Here is a 7539-nt window from a genome sequence, read left to right on the forward strand (position 1 = left end):
AGTCACGAAGGCAATTTTGGTCTATTTTTCACCATAGGGACTCCTATACACTTACAGACTGAACCTTGACCTGATGTTAAGGGCACAGCAAGTCCCACATGCCACCCACTCCTACACTAAAGAACCTGGCAGTACCGTAGATAGCTCCACTGCTTTAGAACCTGTGTTTACAAGCAAGATTGAGAGCTGTGCCATGACAATGTCAGCTGAATACTTTTATGGAAAGAAGAAGGTCACAAGGAAATTCTTACATTATAGGTAGTCCTTGTACTAGGAGTTGAATCCACAACTATGATTTAGTTGTGAGCATGATCACACATGCTCGGATAATAAAAGGAAATCTAAAAAGAGACTGTAGTTTTCTCTAGACAATAATGACAATAAAAGTTACATTTAGTCTTAAGACTTATGAGTCAGACCAACATTCCCCTATGGTGCTGAAGGCAGGGTCACGAGTCATGCTCATTTTCTTTTTCTCTGTTTTACTAAATGTATAAGCTCCATATCCTCTGATTCTCTCTTGGTCTTTGGGGATGAGGTACACGGTTTTAACTAGCCAATGACAAGAATACCTCTGAAACCCTTCACAGAGAGGGTTAACTACCAGGACATCTACTCTATGTCACTCAGGTAAAATTATACTCTGTCCCATTGTCTCATTCCTATCTAAACATGTTTCTCCTGAGGAATTTCAGGAGAATTCTGCCACTGACAGAATACTGATATCTCCTCAGCAATCCATGTTTGCAATTCAAGAATCCATGAAAAAGCTTTCTCTGGGAAGACCTTTCAGAGCCTGCCAAACAAGAACAGGCCAGTCCAATAGGAGTGGACCATGCCATGCAACACAATCCCTAGCTTTTCATGCAAGACTGCTTCTAGATTGCTTCGACCACATAACACAGATAGCCAATAATGAAGACAGTACCACCAGGCACTTTCCCTGATTATTCTGGCCTCAGCCTTTATTTTTACATTGTTCTTGGGATAAGACTTGGATTAGTTCTGTATTGACTTTTTCAAAGTTTTCTTTCTGATATTACAAGACCTGCAATAAAATAACAACTGCCATAAGTTAAAAGCTATATGCACTTTACCTTGTATTTATATATTTTTGGTGTAGGTAATAATATCTCCCATACTAGATTAGCAAGCCAACCTGATAGTATTCTGGGCTGCTCAGTTTGTGACTGGTGAGCAAATATTATGAATGGAGTTCTCCACTTCTAATGCATTTTAAGAAACCGATTGCATTCTCAGCATAAAACAAAAGCATGAAAGAAGCTAAATGTGTGCACTTATTGCAGAGTTGAGTGCATATGGAAGTATGTAGAAAATCAAAAAATATTTGATTTGTGCAGCACTGTCACCCAAAATGCAAAATTCAATAAATAAATGAATTCTCAATAAGTGTCTGCCTGAGTCAAGGAGAAAATTAAATCCTCTCTCTTTACTCATTCAAAGACCAATTCAATATAATGGCCAGCCACTCTTCCATGTCATCTCGCCATAATTATTAGAATTCAATTTACACAGGAATGAGTCACACGACCCTCTCTTGCTTGCAGCAGTCCCTGGACGGACCTAAACTCCAAAGACATACCTGAGTCGCATAAAGCGGAGGCAGTGCCGGTTCAGACCTCCATGGGGCCCTAAGCAAAATCCTGCTAAGGGGCCCTCCAACCTGAACTCTGAGGGCCAAATTGTAACCATTTTTTTAACAGTCGCATCTGACACCTCAGTGCTCCCAATACAATCATCCCACCCCATTTAGGATTTCTACGGAAATTACCAAATATAGTGTTTTTCCCCTTAAAGGACTAGGAGAAATATTTAGGTTCTTAATATTTAGGTTTTTAGGTTCTGGGCTGCTTGCTTTTGATGCTTGCTGTACATATCCCATTACAAAAAATAACTGCAGTTTCAGTTATACTCCAGTAGGCTAGTGCAGTAGCCTAGTATTTTCATGTCAAAAATATTTCTGTAGTAAAATACAGTACTATATGCAGTACAATGCCGTTTTGTTGTGTCCAAAATACATTTCCTGCATAAGAACTGCAAATATTTCCTCCAAAACTGCAGTTTTGATACTCAGAAATCTGCAGTTTGACACTTGAAGTAAGCTATAGTTATTTTTTTTGAAAGGGTCTGGTTGCTTGTAGCCTACTGGCTGAGGGCTGACTGTTCTTAACCTGTGTCTGTAGTAGGCTACTTGCCAAAGACATAGGATAGGCTACTGAGCTGGCTCCCCCTGATTCCCTTCAATATTTTTTCAAACGTAGACTATTTTAAATAATCATTTAGGCCTAATTTACGTTGTGCATCTATTGTCCAGTAGCCTATGCACAGCAAATCAATACATTAGGCTACTTTCCATAGGCTGCGTTCAGTTGTGTTGTAAACCAACTAAAGCTTGACTGAAATTATGGTAAAACCATTTACTTTTTTAAAAATGTATTGGAAGAGTGAAATCATTGATTAGTTTCGACGGGTCCTGTGTTTCTGCTGAAAAACCGCTAGTTTCATCCCCAGAACTTTGCACGTTATTATGAACGCATTTAAAGACGCCGTTATATATAAATGTAGCAGTCGCCCGCATTTAAAAAAACGGAATATGCGATTATATTTCACAACTTTGCGATGTACTGTGACTGGGAAAGGCTGGCAAGCAAGCCGCAGACAGATCAGGGGATTCACTGCCGTGTATAGGCCTAACGGTACCGATCCACTTGCACGACACTTCTTTTTGTCGTGTCGCATTCCACTCTAGTCCTATGGGTGACGTCAAGCGACTTTAACGCGCCCGCAAAGCATTCCAGGAAGGCAGCGCTGCATTTGAAATAATGTCGCGCGTCAAAAAGCTGGCCGATGCCCAGCTTTATGCAAATGAATCCGTTGAACGCAAGGCGACTCTCCAATGAAAGGATGAGTTTGTAGGTCCTTTGTTCTACCACAATGGTGCCTGTGAAACTTTGGTTCCGCTTACAAGACAAATAATGTTTTAACGATCTCTTCCACGACCACCTAGTAGTCCATAAAACAAACGAAACTAGGATTTGGATGAATATATTGACTGTTGGTGTTTCTGGTGAGGATTTGAGATTGCTTTGAGTAGTTTAAATAAAACAAGATTTCGAAATGGCTTGCATTGTTTAGGCTATTAATGTGTTGTATACTGTTAAGTACATGCCTAAAATTGTGGTCCATTTGTGGAAAAACACTTAAGATACGTTAAAACGAACTGAGTATGAGCTGGCAACTGACATTTTAAACAAAACGCCCACACACGACTGAACGTGGGATCGGCAGCGCGACATCTATGCGACACGACAAAAAGAAGTGAAGTACAAGTGGATCGGTACCGTAAGCTAGGACAGCAACACGCGCTGGAGAGATATAGGCTACTGTATGCTGACATCAAACCATGGAACGAACACAATTTTACCCGACTGTAGTTCCCGCTGTTCATTTTTGTGAAGTTTCTTCTTCCGTTTCTCATGCCCTGAATGGTAATGGTCATGTTCATCTTCTTAATGTAGCCTATGAGACACTGTCGCTATAACTGTATACCTGTCTGTCACTAGCTTGACTGACTGATCGAAGGGGAGACGGGGGAGGGGGCCTTCATTACTTGTGGGGCCCAACGCAACTTGCGTAGGCCTAGTGTGCGTATACGGAGAACCGGCCCTGAGCGGAGGAATGAAAAGTCAATATCTAATATGAAAATGCTGACCTACTGCCACCATTTACCTGTCAAATTCTGAAATGACTTTTAAAGTTTGTTTTTGTTTTTCAAAACCGAATTTATTAACATAGCTTTATGTTTCAGACCTGCTCCTCATCTTACCCACAGGGCTTGTGGTTTTCCACCGGCAGGGTTATGCTGATTTCTCTGACTCCTTCCCTCCATCTTAATGGCATCTGTATTTTACATGATTTTGAATGATTTTACATTCGTGAGGACCTGTGTACATGGGCACATCACCATTACAAAAACATGGCAGCTGCTGTTGTACTTTTTTTTAAAAAATTACGTTATTCAGAGGGTATGACGTGCTAAGAAATGCACAGGTGAATGTGCTGGGCTGGTTTACAGTGTTTCTGACTCTGACAGTGACACAAAGACAAAGACACCACCACCACTCACAAAACCACATGGCTCAGTCACTGTTTTGCACTGTAAAAAATACAACTTGCCTTTAGTACTGCCAAATAACTTTTCTGACTAAACAGAACTCAAATAATCAAATAGTGTAGTAAAACTCATTATAACAAGTTTTCACAACTAATTTGGGAATTTCACCTAACAAACTTAAGAAACTGAGTTGACTCAACTTGTATAATTAAGTATCTATAAGAGAGAAGTTTCCCAAAGTTCACTGAACTTTTTAGTCAAGTTGGCGCAAGCGCATTGTTTCCTAACGTATCAAGGCGACCTGTGGGCTGCGGCTTGAATTTGTCAGGAGGACAGAAGCGAGACACCTTCCCTACCTATATGCGGCATGGAGCAAATGACAACAGAATTGTCAAAGGTAAGTAAGGCATTTAGTTTTATCCAATATCCAATTGTTGATCTGACTGCCCACATTCCGTTAGCAGCTATCACTAGCTAACGTTAGTGATGTCTAGTTATAACTGTGAATGGTAGAAGCTTGCAATGTTCTGGGAAGACATAACCGATAATGCTGAACAAGGATGTTCCTAAAACATTCACTTTCAGGACACCTTTGTGTAAAATGGATGTCAGCAAGGAACATTCTTGGAAATAGTGTGGTGTTGTTGAAATAGTAGCTATTAGGCTAAGCTAGCCTGCTAGCTAATCTTAGTGGCTAAATTCCACAACTAGTGATAGCCATACAGCTCTGCTGCTACAGCTCAATTATCAAGGCAATGCAATAACTGTCTGGTTAGCTATTTCCCTGTTTTGCTGAAAACATGTATGTTCCTAAAATATTAACCTTTATAGAAAGACCTTTTTATTGGATGCCAGCGAGGGTAGCTATCTCACTGTGCAGTAAGCTAAACCACTGATTAAACCTCACTCCCGCCCAAAGTTTTTAGCAATGTCTTGCAACTGCTGCTACTCGATCTGCAGAAGCGCTGCATATAGGTTGAAAAAAATTAAATGGCAATGTAATTTTTAATGCAACATATGTCAATAGAATGCAGGCACATAAAACAGTGGCAACCCCACATTCGCCGATCGCGCTCCCTTAACAAATGCTTGATCAGAGCCAACAAATGGACAAGTTATAGCTTCATCACTACGTAAATGTCCTCCAAGATGTTTAAAAAAGTCCACTGCACTACAAACATATATAAAAAATAATAATTTTCTACTCTTGTTGTTGCAGACTCTTCTGTTGCTATGCAATGTAAGGAGTGTCCATTTTCTCACCCGGAGAGACCCTCCTGACCCATTACAGGCTTCATCAGTCACCAGGGAAAAAGCTGGCTCTGCCTCCACCCCCAGTGCATGTGCATCTTTAAGACTTCAGGTAAGCTTACATTAAAATTTAATTTGGCACGGTACCATGCAAAAGACAAATCACCTCAGGTCGAAACTACATTCAGTTGTCAATAGTGTACATTCCAATGTGATTGCAGTGCAGTGAACTTTTTTTTAAACATCTTGGAGGACATTTACGTCGTGGTGAAGCTATAACTTGTCTATTTGTAGGCTGCGACCATAGCATTGGCAATGTACAAAACTTTGCGACACACAAAAGTAGGAAGCACAAACACTTCATAATTAGGGAACTCGGAAATGCAGTAGGTGCACCAGTTAATGATGAACTCAATGTGTTTTAAAATGTATGCAAATGATCGCATATTTAATTAGATACTGCCTAATTTGCATATAAATTAAACACTAAATTACAGAAAACTTGTAATACTTTTTTTTCTCATATTAATGTAAGTAATACATTAATATGAGTATAAGTAATACAACTGGGAAAGTTTCATAGTGATATCTGCTAGTTAAAAATGTTACCCTATTCACCTGTAGTGTCTAGCCTTAAGTAAAAAAAGAATTAAGAAGACATCTGAGCTGCACCGGCGTTCCTCTCCTTCTCTTTACATTTTCTGTCCTGGCCTGGTTGCACCAGATGGTCGCTAAAAGGCACACGTGCGGAGAACTTTTAATTTATTTTTTGCAAATTTAGTGATGTAGTTCTGTGCTTTTCCACCAAGGATGCAGATGCTGAGGAGGACTAGAGGCATGAAAATTGGAATCTTGACCGTCATTGAAGACGACCACGCCATGAAAGCACCGGACACTGTCACCAATATCGCCTTCGTCCTGGAAGAGACTGTTCTACAGGACATCAAGGATCTTCCATCTGCGCTGGCCTACCTATGCGGACTCCTGCATGACATGGGGTGCCAATACTTATGACCCCTGTATTTTAAGGAAGAACATTTATTTATTTATGATACATTATTCATTCACAAAGACAATTGGTGTTCTTATATGTTGGATATTCCCTCATTGTTTAACTTAAGGCATTAAGATCAATTTCCAAAAGATGATTTAATATTCTTCTTTTTAGTCAGCGTTTGCAGAGGTGCCAATAATTCTGGAGGGTACTGTAGGTCAGGGGTGTTCACACTGGCTAAAAATAAAAACATTGTTTGATCTATTTGGATTTTTGAGTTGTTATTTAGACTTGTTTTTGGTTAGAGTCAATGTATTAGTTGGCATTAATATATATTTTCAAGTTGGGAGCATTTGTTGATTCAACTTGATTATTTAAGTTCTTTACTGTCAAGTAGAACTTACTCAAAAAAGCTAGTGAAATGTGTTGACTTGTTTTTTTAAGTTGGAAGAACTTTTGATTCAACTTGAATTTTTGAGTTGCCAACCTAATGTAAGTCCACCTTACTTACAATACTAAGTTGTCATTACTAGATATTTCAAGTTAAAAGCACTTGATTCAACTTGAATTTTTGAGTTGCTAACCTACTGTAAGTCCACCTTACTCACAATACTAAGTTGGCATTACTAGATATTTCAAGTTGGGAGCATTTGTTGATTTAACTTGATTATTTGAGTTCTTCACTGTCAAGTTGAAATTACTCAAAAAAGCTAGTGAAATGTGTTGACTTGTTTTTTTAAGTAAACGCAGAGAGTTTTTTTTTACAGTGTGGCATGAGTTTGACAAGCAGACACATGTGAGGGAGGCTTGCTGGAGCCACCATTTGCAAACCCAAAGCACACTTGAGGCATCGCTGGTCTGAGAAATGCGATCCAGATTAAACGTACATATTTTTACCACCACACATTCTTGCCTCATTTCACGACTGGATGTAGTATGGTAATACACTTCAGTTATCTTCAAGGCCGGCACAGGCAACTGGTGCATATACCTTATCTAATATGAAGCAATCATCCAGGGGAAGCTGTAACTGTAAAAGTTCTCTGTTGCACTAATCAAATGATCTGGTATCATTTCCTCCAACAAGGTGCCGTTTGGACATCTGCCCATCCTGATTATTTTCACAGCATTAACTTTGATCTTGAAACTCTTCGTGCAA

General features: G+C 39.5%; 1 long non-coding RNA gene across 1 annotated transcript; it reads left to right on the forward strand.

The window, feature by feature from the left end:
- Positions 1-5308: 5308 nt before the first annotated feature.
- LOC143099732 (uncharacterized) lies at positions 5309-6642 on the forward strand. The gene is made up of 2 exons (XR_012981728.1): positions 5309-5498; positions 6196-6642. It is a non-coding gene; the product is annotated as an uncharacterized LOC143099732 (long non-coding RNA).
- Positions 6643-7539: the final 897 nt, after the last annotated feature.

This window comes from Alosa pseudoharengus, unplaced genomic scaffold (assembly GCF_046254945.1).
Source record: "Alosa pseudoharengus isolate Yale_2024_CS ecotype anadromous, Long Island Sound unplaced genomic scaffold, YU_APseudo_1.1 YU_APseudo_1.1_scf_3, whole genome shotgun sequence".
In the NCBI taxonomy this organism is placed as follows: Eukaryota; Metazoa; Chordata; class Actinopteri; order Clupeiformes; family Clupeidae; genus Alosa; species Alosa pseudoharengus.